This window comes from Stegostoma tigrinum, chromosome 35, assembly GCF_030684315.1.
Source record: "Stegostoma tigrinum isolate sSteTig4 chromosome 35, sSteTig4.hap1, whole genome shotgun sequence".
In the NCBI taxonomy this organism is placed as follows: Eukaryota; Metazoa; Chordata; class Chondrichthyes; order Orectolobiformes; family Stegostomatidae; genus Stegostoma; species Stegostoma tigrinum.
The window spans coordinates 6,987,253-7,000,919 of record NC_081388.1 but is presented as its reverse complement, the minus strand read 5'-3'; the positions used below and the strand labels follow the sequence as shown (position 1 = coordinate 7,000,919).

Sequence of the window (13,667 nt, the reverse complement as noted above, 5' to 3'; positions counted from 1 at the left end):
AAGACATAAGTACAGGGTCTCAGTGAGACCTCACCTGGAATATTGTGTGCAGCTTTGCTCTTCTTATCTGAGTAAGGATGTTCTGGTGATGGAGGAAGTGCAACAGGATTTACCAAACTGATTCCTGGGATGGCAGGGCTAATATACAAAGAGACTTCAGATCAGTGAGCACTATATTCACTGGCATTCTGAAGTATGAGAGGGATCACATAGAAACCTATAAAATTCTAATAGGACCAGACAGGATAAACACAAGAAAGACGTTCCTAATGACTGGAAAAGTCCAGAACCAAGTGTCACAGTCCAAGAATAGTGGGTAGACCATTTATGATTGAGATTTTGCATCCAGAGTGTGGTGATGAGCCTATGGAATCCTCTGCTAAGAAGAGTGGTTGAGGCCAAAACATTGAATATTTTCAAGAAGGAGGTGGATATAGTTCTTAGGGCTAATGGGTGTGAGGAGAAAGTGGGAACAGGCTACTGAGTTGGACGATCAGCCATGATCATATTGATTGGTGGAGCAAGACTGAAGGACCAAATGGGTCATTCCTGCTTGTATTTTTCATGTTTCCATAAAGTTGTTGTTGACTAGGCAAGAGCATGCAGCAGCTCCTTAAGTATCATTGTATATTTCTTTATGGTTGCCACTGAATCACAGCTCACGCAATTCATCTTGTTAGCGACAATAGCTATCTGGACTCACTGGATCAGGCTGCTGTGGGCTAGAAGGATCTCCCTCTTGCAGATGTTTATTACCTAGTTCCAAGAACAGTGTGGCTCTGATCATCCTGAGTTTCATGAGGGCACCTTCAGCAGCAACCCCTTCATGTGGAAGATTTTCAACATCTGGTGGAGTTTTGCTGCTGGTCTTGAACTTGCTGGTGTATCTACTCTTCCTCTGTGTCTCTGCATCTCCATTACACCCCAGAAACAGCGACGATAACCCCTACTGCAGCCCGATCTGTCTCTCATTCTTCTGATGAAAACAGAATAGGCTCTTAATACTGTGAGCAGTCAGCATTCACATCACACACGGATGATGGTTTTTCAGAGTCCTCTACACGGTGGGACATGGAGTACTTGGACAAGGAGAGCCTTGGATTGTACCTACACAGTAGTTCACCTGTCCACCTTATTCCAACAAATGTATCATATCACAAGAGGCAGCCAGAGAAATTTAAGTGCTGCGTGAGTATTGACACCATCTCCTCCTAGCCCCATTTCATCACGAAAGGCAGCATTGCATGTAAGACCGTGTTGCAGACGGTGAGAGGAATCAGTTCGATGCACCTGTGATGACTGTGGGATCTCTCATTAGCTTTATGCTTTGTAGCCCACTTATAAGGTCACTTTCACAGAGATGGCTATTTTCACTCTGCAGTGACGTGTTCAAGATCACTTGTGACCAGCATATCCCACCCAGTTGGAAACTGACCATGTTTCGCATGCTCTGATTACAGAGGACTTCACCCTGTACTCTGCAAGTGTCTGACTGATATGATCGCTCCCTGAATGGATTCCCATCACTCAGAAATGAAGCTTACATGTTGGGACAGGAAAACAAACACTGAGCCAGTCCACTCCAGGTGTGGTCACAGCTATTTTCAATCTGCGTGTGCTTTTAGGAGTCAAGAGAAAATGAGGTTGCACTTGGCTCCATGTGACATATTCTCAGCTTTGTAATGAAGACCTCCCTGTGTCCCTTTTTGCCCAGCATCGCCACTCATCCCCCACCCAGCACCCAGAGTGACAAGTGTAATTCTTCACCTGACCTAACCCTCATGAGTCCCTTCTCCAACAGGCCACTGTGGCGGTGATGCCAATAACTCCTACTTCCATAGTTTCCTATGTTCTACCGTGTACTACCGTTTTCCCACCCCTCAATACCTTATGTAATACCTAATAGAAGTTAATAAAATGATGAGAGGCATACGTAGGCTTGACAGTCAGAACCTTTTTCCTAGAGTTGAAATGTTTAACCCGAGAGGGCATGTATTTAAGGTGAGAAGCGGAAAGTTCAAAGAGGATTTGAGGGGCAAGTTTTTTACACAGAGAGAGGTAGCTGCCTGGAACGTACTGCCAGGGGCAGTGGTGGAGACCGATACAATAGGGGCATTTATGGGACTTCCAAATAAGCACATGAATAAACAAGGAATGAAGGGATATGGATCATGGGCAGGCAGAATGGATTAGTATAATTTGGCATCATGTTCAGCACAACATTGTGGGCTTAAGGACCCATTCCTGCATTGTTTTGATGTATGTTCTAAACCGTATTTGCCCCCTTCACCATTCTTGTTCTCCCTGCACCCTTGCTGCTGCTTCCAATACCCAGCATTGAGTCCCCCAACTTCACCACTGCAACACAGAAACCAAACCCCCAACCACTTGACTTTCATTGCACTGACCCCGAGAATGACTTTGGCCTACTCCTGTGGCCGACTTAGACACACATGACTCCTGACAGCTCCCTGTGCCCATCCTTAGGAGACTGGTTGTTTTAGTTAGCTAGTGTGGATGAGATTGGTGCCAACAGCAGAGGGATCAATCCCCGTTCTGGCTCGGGTGCACTGGGGACCTGCTATGTTGCCCTACCCCTGTTGGAGATTGCGGTCCTGTGGGTCAGAGCTGCTCTCAGTCAGAGAACTCAGAGTGAAATCCCTAAGTCGTGTTTCAACAAGAAAAGTATTAGAAATACGTAAGTGATCAGTAAGATAAATGTTGCCAAACATTTGGCAAGTGGGAATTCTTCTGACTGCTGTTGAGGAGCCTATATCTCCTGATGGATCTGCACTGATACATCCAGCTTTGTCTCTGTCTCTCTGTCTCCTTCCTCCTCTCTCTCACTCTCTCTTTTCAGTGTATTTATTCCTCTCCGTGTTTGAAAGCACTATCGCTCACTTCTTTCAAAGCAGCAAGGACACGAGAAATTAGTTGCTAAAATTGCCAAGCCTCCACATCTCTCTTTTTTCCTTTCTCCCCTTACTCTCTCTCACTCTTTCTTTCTTTCTGTCTCCCTCTGTCTAACTCTCCCTCATATTTCTCCATATCCCACTGTCATTCCTTCTCTCTTTTTTTCTCTCTTCCACTCACATTTCTCGACCTCATAATCTTGTTGTTTTCTCTGTTCTCTTCCTTTATCCCTCTCTGTTTCTCTTCCTCTCTTGCCCTCTCTCTCTTCTCTCCCTTTCTGCCTTTCTCCTCTTCCTCCTTCTTCTACTGCTCCATCGTATCTTTCCCTTTCCATCTCTTCCCCGGTCTCACCCTTTCACCCATCACTCTCTGTTTCCCATCCCTCTCTTTCTCCCACTCCCTCTCCATCCATCACTTTGCCTCTACTCCCGCCCAGCAGGTTATGCTGCAGCTCTACAAAACCCTGGTGAGACCACACTTGGAATATTGTGTCCAGTTCTGGTCGTCCTATTATAGGAAAGATGTGGAGGCTTTGGAGAGGGTGCAAAGGAGGTTTACCAGGATGCTGCCTGGACTGGAGGGCTTGTCTCACGAGGAGAGGTTGACTGAGCTCGGACTTTTCTTTCTGGAGAGAAGGAGGAAGAGAGGTGACCTGATCGAGCTGTACAAGGTAATGAGAGGCATGGATAGAGTCGATAGCCAGAGACTTTTCCCCAGGGCAGGACTGACTGCCACGAGGGGTCATAGTTTTAAAGGTGTTAGGAGGAAGGTATAGAGGAGACGTCAGAGGGAGGTTCTTCACCCAGAGAGTTGTGAGCGCATGGAATACTTTGCCAGTGGTAGTCGTGGAAGCAGAGTCATTAGTGACATTTAAGCGACTGCTGGACATGCACATGGACAGCAGTGAATTGAGGGGAATGTAGGTTAGGTTATTTTATTTTTGGATTAGGATTATTCCACGGCACAACATAGTGGGCCGAAGGGCCTGTACTGTGCTCTACTTTTCTATGTTCTATGTTTCTATGTATCTTACCTTCCTTCTCTCTTTACCTTCCCTCTCTCCCTCAGTCTTTTTCCTTCCTGCCCTCTTCCAGTGTCGCTCTCTGTCCCCCATCGTGGAATCATAGACTCCCTATAGTGTGGAAGCAGGCCATTTGGCCCATTGGGTCTACATTGACTCTCTGAAGAGCATTCCACTCAGACCCACTCCCCTACCCTCAACCTATCCCTGTAAACCTGCATTTAACATGGCTAACCCACCTAGCCTGCACATCCCTGGATACTGTGGGCAATTTAACATGGCCAGTTTACCTAACCTGTAGACCTTTGACTCATTCACCACTTTTCTGGCTCTTCCTGACCCTGTCTGCCTTCCCCCTGTCCCTTCATTCTCTGCCTCTCCTAATCCCTCCCTTCTTCCAACCTCTTCCTTTGTCCTCTGCCTGCTTCCCTCCTTTCCCCCCACACACCCCCCCCCCCCAACCTTTCTCCCTTCCCTTTACGTCTCTCCTCTCATTCAGTCCTCCTGTTTCCTTCCCCTGGGGCGTTCACTACCAATAAGTGGAAAAGTAGGAAGATGTACTGACCAGCTAAGTTGTCTGGAAGTCTCTGTTTCTGTGGTAATACATGGGCTTTGATCAATATGTTGTCTGCTCCAAACCTCAAGTGCAATCAACAAAGTAAAACTTGCCAATAGATCAATAACAGCTGCATCAGTCAGTGCGGACTGTTCATTAAACCTTGGCGCCAACTAAATCTGTGGGGAGCTTCTACCTGGCGGCCTTTTGGGGATGTGACTTGACGTGTGGTCTGAGCAATGGAGTGTGCAATCAATAATACTACTGGACCAGGATGCTCTGGCACCCACTTCCTAAAAGAATGTTCTGTGATGTGATCAATGCTAATTGAACCTTCTTGAGTGGGAAATGGTCTCTGGGCTGCACAGTGTTTTTTTTAAAAGACTGCACTGACTGTATAACAGATGAAAAGGGAAACTAGGGGACCGTGAACCTGTACCCCACCCTTCATACTCCATAATGTCCCCTGACTCCAAGTCAAATAGTGTCCTCAGTTTTGAATTCAAATCCGTTTTTATCAAATCCCTCCAATCCCCTCAGTCATCATTTCCAGTCTGAGTTCCAGCTGCAATACTGTGCTGCTCCAAGGCTGGCCTCTTGAGCATTCCCTGTATGAATCATGCCTCCATTAGTGAATGTGGCTTAAGCTTTAGGCTCTTTAAACCTCTGAGTCTCTCCCACATCTTTTGTGATGCTCCTCAAAACCTATGTTTCTAATCATGCTTTTGCTTATTTGGCCTATTACTTAACACCTATTACCTGCTTATATTGCTCGGTCTCCTATTTTTAAGTTGCTCCCTGGCAGCTCCTTCAAATTTTTTATCATGTTAAAGACGCTTATCTTGAAGATCCATCTTTCTGCTGGGTCACAAATTCATGTGGGCTGGCACCCTCCTCAACCAAGTCCCTGTCCTTTAGCTCGGGAATGCAGACAAGAGGGAGGCTATTCACCTATTCAAGCATCATAGTTGATCCTAGTCTTGACGCTACCTATCAAGCACAACACCCTTGACATCAACACATGAATAGAAGCTGTCTTTAGCTAGTTTGGGAAACAAGCAATTGATATGCTTGAGTGATCCCAAGCCAGACAGCATAAGTTTTCTGGAAGCAAGAGCCCTCGTGTATTTTTTTTTTCTGTGTAGAATTTAGTCACCCATAAGGGTTAATGAGAGATGTTTTGTTTGTTCATTCATGTAATGTATGTCACTCACTGGATCATCATTTATTGCCTGTCCTTAATTACCCTTGAGGAGGTGGAGGTGAGCTGCCTTCTTGAACCACTGCAGTCCATGTGCAGTAGGTAGACCCACAGTGCTGTTCTAGAGGGAATTCCAGGATTTTGACCCAGCAACAGTGAAGGAACAGTAATATTTATCCATGTCAGGATAGTGAGTGATTTGGCGGGGAACTTGCTACTGGTAGTTTTCCTATGTATCTGCAGCCCTTGGCTTCAAGGAGACATTAATTCTGAGTTTGGAAGGTGATTTATGAATTTCAGTGCCAGCGTGATGCCAGATGGGTAGACAGCAATGTCATAGATCGCCTCAAACAGCACATCCTCTCGACTGTTTGCGGTGGCCACACTGAACAAGCCCATGCTTGCAAAACTCAGAATATAATGTCTAAGCTTAGATGAGATACCATCATTTGACAGCACTTGCTGAATAATGCTGAGTTTGTTAAGAATTGCACTGCCAATCAGTTTAAAATTACCCTTAAGACTTGCAATGTGGCCATCTCTGCAGGCAAAAACATTCTGTTCAGACATTGAACCTTCTTTGAACAAAACAAAAATGTTGACATTAGTTCCCTGGTGCATTCTCCATAGCAATGCTTTGAACAGTTGGTATTAACTTGCCAACCATCAGTGTCATTTTCTTGTGTAGTATATATAGTAGCTTCCTTTGACATTAGGGTGTCTTGCATCTGTCCTCATAAGTGGAAGCTTTGAAAACATGTCTATCTTTTGAATGAAGCTAGTTCCCCTATGTCGGCCTTCAATACCAATGGAAAGAATCTTTCTCGTTTTCTGTGGTCTCTTTGCTTCTAAATTTTCAACACCTGCATAAGCTTTTGTATTGGGGGGGAATGTCAGCCTGATTGACCTTTTCTTTAAAAAAAAAGTTTCTAAGGACTGTCTCATGATAAGACAGGAAAGAAATATATCACTTCTTACAATATCTGAAACATGTCGATTAAGTGAAGGCAGAAGTCCTCTGCATCAGTTAATGTTAATTTTTTGAACCTTCTCAGCCAGCCCACAAAATGTTCATTCACAACGATTGATCAATCACTCCATTCACTCACTGATCAATCAGTCCATTCTCACACTGATTAATCTTTCCATTCACACACTGATCAGCCATTCCATTCACACTCTGATCAATCCTACCATTCACACTTTGATCAATGAGTCTATTTCACACTGATCAATCAATTCATTCACTTAATGATCAATCACTCCAATCACACAGGGATCAATCCTGCCATTCACACTCACTGATCTGTCCTTCCATCCATACACAATAATCAATCCTACCTTTCACACTCTGGTCAATCAGTCTATTTACGCACTTATAAATCAGTCCATTCTCACAATGAGCAAACATTTCATTCACACAGGGATCTATTCTTTCATTCATACACACGCCCTGATCAACCACTCTATACACACACAGTGATCAATCCTTCCATTCATTCATAATGATCAACCACTCCATTCAGACAGCCTGATGAATCATCCATTCACTCACCGATCAATCCTTCCATACAAGCCCAATGATCAATCCGTCCATTCACATGCACTGATCAATCATGTCATTAATACTCTGATCAATCCGTACATTCGCACGCCGATCAATCCATCCGCTACCACATAAGTCACTCAAATCACACAATGACTAATAACTCCATTCACACAGTGATCCTTCATGGTAGGTCCACCCTGGGATTCCAATGGAAGCTGGATCCTTGAGCCCAGAACTGTAAAATGGACGAAGTGAACATTGCCTTGAATTCTCTCTTTTAGTTTCTTTTCTCTATATTATCATGGAAGGACTGTTATTCTAATTCTTTTTTATTTTTCTAATTTAATACTTTGATTTTGTACTTTTCAAGGTTTGTAATGCGGGACTTCTTTGGAAAATTAGGAAAATAAAGAAATAAGAATTTGTACTCAAGAATCTGTACCTTGTTACCTTTGTACATGAGATGATGCCGTAAGTGGCAACTTCTAAACTTTGCAGTGCACTAAAGTGGATACTTGATAGTGCTGCTAATTCAATTCAATTCAATCTATCAATCCATTCGCACACTGTTCAATCACTGATTTGTCACATAGCTTGTTTTTTGACTACATTATTTGCTGATGGTTTTGTTGCATCATGAGGGGTGAATGATGGCTTCTTATGTACTTAACCTGGCAAGTGTTAAAGATGCCAGCAGGTCTGCTGAGATACCACTGACCTACAAATAGCACCCAGGGGTAAAGAGGGCAACTTACACAAGCTGTGATATTTTTATTCCCCAAGAAATAAATTTCAAAAATTGAGAAGGTGTGTTTCAGTTTATAGAGTCTTAATTCAACAGCAGTCAGAAGATTGTGAAAAGGCCCAATTTCCACCCTACCAGGAATGTAGAGGAGCACCAGAGAGTGTGCTGAAGAGATTTACAGTGATCATGCCAAAACTGAAATCATGTAATGGCATGGACGACCTTAACACAAATGAAGATATTAAAGCTACTGCATGTCTTCAAATTTTTGATTCGGTGTGGGACTGACCTGTTTCCACTTGAAGGATACAAATCAGTATCAATATCCAATCAAATCAATAAAAATATAGGATATTCACCATTCAATCCAATTTGGAATTCAGGAGATATAGGCTCACTCAGAGAGTGGCTTGCACTTGGAACTCATAAGTAATATTGACTTGAGTAGCATTGTTGCATAGAAGACCGAAGGCATGTAATTGTGTGATGGAGAAAGGGACAGGATCGTATGCTGATGGATGACTGACATGGACCAGTTGGATAGAATGCCTTGTGTCTGCATTGTGAATTCTATGTATTGTAAATGCTCAAATAATGTCATTCTTGTGTGATTCGACCAACTCTTGCTCCAAGAGTCATTTTTCTTTTTCTCACAACCTGCTTATAAGTCAGCCTTTGGCTTCAAAATCCATAATTTCCCACACAGCTTTTGCCAGCATTATGGGTTTGGCTGGTGGGAACTGCCTTATAAGTCTTTTTCATCATTCATCTTGTAACTTTAATGTAAAGATGACCGGGAGGAAGCTCAGGACAGAATCTAGGTCCATGGTCAGCAACCGATGTCAGTGCTGTTGTCAGCCGTTCCATACTAAGGTCAGCACCATGGTCAGCAATCAGAGTCTGCATCTTAGTCTGCAATTTGAAAGACCTGACACGAATCTAAAACTATCAAAAGTGTCGTTCGTATAAAGTCAGTCCTTCACTGTTTACAAAAATATTTGCCTCAAAATGTCAACTCTTAATCAAGTATATACAATAAAGTCACCGCATAACACTAAGCAAGATTGTGTAAATATTAAATACCATTTTCAAATGAGTTTATTTTTAAATCAACCTGCTCAGAGATGGTGCTATTTGATTTGATTTATTATTGTTACGTGCGCCAAGATACAGTGAAAAGTATTGGATTCCATGCTAACCAAACCATACCTTGCATTCGTACATCACGGTAATAGAACAGAATGTGAAATATAGTGTACAGCTACAGAGAAGTTACAGAGAAAAATCGATGATATTATATGAGAGATTCATTCATAAGTCTGATTACAGCATGAAAGAGAGTATAATGGGGTGGAAGAGGTCTTTGATTATGTTGAAGATAACACAGTGTGGGGCTGGAGGAGCACAGCAGCCGGGCAGCATCAAAGGATCAGGAAAGTTGATGTTTCAGGTCGGGACCCTTCTTCAGAAATGGGGGAGGGGGAAAGGAGCTCTGAAATAAATAGAGAGAGGAGGGATAGTGCTGAGGATGGTAGGTAGGATGGTGACAGGTGAGTGCAGGTAGGCAGTGGTGGGGATTGGTCAATGAGGTGGGAGGGGTGGATAAGTGGGAGAGAAAATGGACAGGTTGTATCAGGTCAAGGAGGCAGGGATGAGAGGGAGGGTTGGTCGTGGGGTGAGGCCGGGAGTGGGGTGAATTTGAAACTGGTAAAGTCACTGAGTGAGTTCTTACTATATCTTAGACAATGTTTGTTGCTTTCCTGAGGCAGTGGGAAGAATAGACAGAGTAAATAGACGGAAGACTCCTTTCTATGAAGGACTGGGCTGTGTTCACAACTCTCTGTAATTTCTTGTAGTCGTGGGCAGAGTGGTTGCTGTACCAAGCTGTGAACCTTCCAGATAGGATGCTTTCCATGGTGCATCTATAAAAGTTGATAAGAGTCATTATGGACATGTCACATTTCCTTAGTGTTCTGAGGCAAGAGAGGTGTTGATGCACTTTCTTGACTGCAGCGCCATGTGGATGGACCAGGATAGATTTTTATTGATACTTAGTCTGAGGAACTTGTAATTCTCAACCGCCTCTGCCTCAGCACCATTGTTACAGACAGGACATGTCCTCCACACTGCTCCCTGGCAGTCACAGGTAGACAGGTATTACAATGAGTCACGTGCTTTTGTCAAACACATGAAGGCAGACACACGTACACATACAAGCATGCATGTACACATGCATATTTACTTTCAAACAGAATGACAGACACATGACAAGTGCACATGCAAACCCTTGTAAGCACAGACACAAATACACACAAGCCTTTGAGCAAGTACTTGCAAACGTGGCTATGCATCAAAATACATATACAGGCATATGCAAATGACAGGTGCACCCATGTGCAATCACAAAAGCAGGACGCCCAGACTCATGCATTCATGTTACATGGCTTTTTCCAGCCTATCTTATTCAAAGACATGAAAGTGACTGCAACAAATCCAGAGAGGCTCTGCACAACTAGTCGATTAGATCCAATGTCAGGTAGATGCCACTGTGTACCCAGGCCTTTTGGGACTCCAGGTGAGAAAACAGTCATGTCTGGGTCACTGCATCTGAGAAAATTGGGGCCTGGCCAGTGTCGCAGTGGGAGTATGTTGTTTGGCTCAGCTTTTCAAGGCATAACCTGACCCTGAATGATTGGAAATAGTCTTTAGGTTCATTTCTTGCTGCAGTTTGCTTCTGCAACCTGGCCTCAAGGGACTGCAGAACAGCGAAAACAACACAATCGATTTTTTTATTTCTGCCAATATCTTCACTTCCTTTAATAAATGCCACTGAGCCTCACAATCCTGCTCCGCGGAAACTTGATATTTGAATCATTTTCCTTCTCTCACTGTTACGTCAAGTCTATTGAGCACAGATTGAGGGCAATATGAACTGTGACTTGAGGCAGACTTGGGGAACACAGCAATTTGATAGAGGATCCAAACCTCAGCATGAAAATAGGGAATTCGAAGACGACAGCTGTGGGCTAGGGGAGTGGGAAACATAGCAGTGGGCTGGGGGGGGGCGGGGAAAATATCAGCGGGCCTCGGAGATAAGGAATGGAACAGCAGTGGTCATGCTTTGTGCAACTTCTGGCCGAAACTCTGCAATTCTGTCTTTAAAACTCTGTATCCATTTCCCTTCTTTAAAACACACCTTGAAACTGATCCCTTTGACCACGCTTTCAGCTGTCTCCCCTAACTTATGGCTCGGTATCACATTTGATTTTGTAAAGCCCCTGTGAAGCACCTTGGGATGGTTTAGTCTGTTAAAAATGCTGTATAAATAGAGGTTAGTGCAGAGTATCATACTTTAGGGTACAGAAGGATAGGGTTCAAGACTGAGCCGTGCTGGACTTCAGTGAACTGTACATTACTGTGATTACAGACCATTTCATTGAGTAGTGTAGTACTATGTAATAAGATTACAGTGAAAACGCAATGTGACAGTGCAAAGTATTGCAGACTGAATTTTGAGTGTTTTCTGTGCATTAACCAATGAATCTCCTGCTGGTCTATTTTTCAAGTGTTTGACACCTCTCTGAGCAGCGTGGTTAATGCTGGCACGCGGGTTTTTAGAGGTAATTATCCAATCATTCTAAAGGTCAGCTTTCACAGTGACTGCTCAGATGGATGTATCTGCGACAAGCTTCTTCTGTTCACGGCCCCTCCCATCTGCCATGGGTGTTGGCATGTTGCTGGTCCCAGCTCACCAAACCAGTGAGGGTAATGATATCAGAAGATCACAAATCGAATGAGATTTGAGATGAGAAGATTACAGCCTCCACCTGTTACCCTGATTGCCAACCTTTATCTGAGGATCCCATTATATCGTGACATTTAGATCCCACTCTGAGTCTCATGCTCAATTCAAATCCTTAAACTCTCTTAATTATTCAGGTCTGGTAAAGTTGTTGATCTTTGAAGCTTGCCGTTTGTGACATTATTGTTACAGGAAAAGCATAATTAAACATGGCATAAATACCATCAGCCTTGGAGTGAAGAAGCATGAAATCTGAACTGAGAGCTGGTTACTAATTAGACTGCACATTCTACAGCGCATACACGAATCTGGTGCGAGCTTTGCCCACCTAATTAACTTGTAGAAATTACTGTAGAGGCGGACAGCCTCCCCAGCGCTGCACTCCCCTAATTACATCCCCCCTGGTGCTGAGTGGGTGCTGGCCAGGCTGTAATACACGTGTTGTGCTGGGTTGATGGTGTGCAGTGGTGTGTGCACTAACGTTGGGAGCTGACTGTATGGGTTTGTGATTATAGAGCACCGTGAACTTGGTTGGTGAGGGGTGCCATTTCGGTTACCTGGAATGAATATGCTGATTGCAGTCGAGTCTCAAGAATTTGAATTATTGCTGGGTGAGCTCAGGTCCCTGAGTGCAGTGAATTTGGGTTCCTGAATACAGAAGCACATTTCAAATCCTTGAGTTCAGAGGGTGAACTGGGCTCCCGAGTGCAGAGCATAGTCAGGTCCCTGAGTACCATGGGTTCAAACTACTGAGTGCAGAAAGATTTAATTTTATTTATTATCATTGTCAGATGTACCTTGGTACGGTGAAAAGTTTTGTCTTGCATGTAGTACAGGCAGATCAGACCATACAAAGTGCGTTAGGATAATAGAACAGAGCAACAAATATTGTCACGGCTACAGTCAAGGTGCACAAAAGGAGAGATCAATATTAATTAATCAATATTAATTGTATGTGTTTGTATTCCAGAATACACTGGATTCAGGTTCCTTAGTTCAGAGGACTTGGTTTCTGAGGAAGGAAAAGTTGGGTCTTTGAATGCAGAGACTTAGGATTCTGAGCATAATGGTTTTGGGTTCGTGATAACGGTGGATTTAGGTTACTAAGCACAATGAGTTTGGGCTCCTGAGTATACAAAAACTTCTAACTTCTAAGTACAGAAGGAGGGTTCAGCAGTTGAGTGTAAAGCATTTGGATTCCTCAATAGCGTATATTCTGGTTCCTGAGAACAGAAAGGGAGTTTGGGTTCCTTAGTAGTTTGTACAGATGGGGGAGTGGGGAGAAGCAAAGAGAAATTTGAATGGATGACCATGATTAAGGTCCAGGAAACCAACCCCTGTCTGCCCTGGAGAAAGTGGAGCTTAGCAGGGCATTGTAAGGCCAGAGGGAGAAAAGAAACCCCCTTGGCCTGTGATCAGTACAGGCTAAGATCAGGTTTAGCAGGTTGATTGGGGGCTCAATGAGATTGTGATGCTAGACATCCATCACTAGACCCACATGATGGCATGTTGAATTAACTTTATGGGTTGATGGCCTAGGTCTAGACAAGTGGAGAAATCTGTGCCATGATGAATAAGGACATAGGTAACACCCAAGCTGCCAAAACCTGCTAATTGCAAGACCTGTTCTGGATCCCATGAAGCAATCTATTGTGTATCACCTTGTAAAATCTTTTCTGAAAATCCAAATCTGTTGTGTCCTTTATTTCATCGTAAACCCCCTTGACCTCGGAAACTCTTAACACATCTATCAAGTATGATTTCCCTTTCATAAGACCATCTTGACTAAACTTAAATATATTTTGATTGTTAAGGTTTGCTATTACTATTTCTGTAACAGTGGCTTCCAGCATTGTCCCTACTATTAACACTGAGATTTT

The 13,667-nt window shown here is 43.6% G+C and overlaps 1 protein-coding gene across 7 annotated transcripts in view; it reads left to right on the top strand.

Annotated features, from left to right (window-relative positions):
• Positions 1-13,667, top strand: part of LOC125447480 (adhesion G protein-coupled receptor L1-like) — a 518,001-nt gene that overhangs the window by 263,344 nt on the left and 240,990 nt on the right. The window lies entirely within an intron of this gene.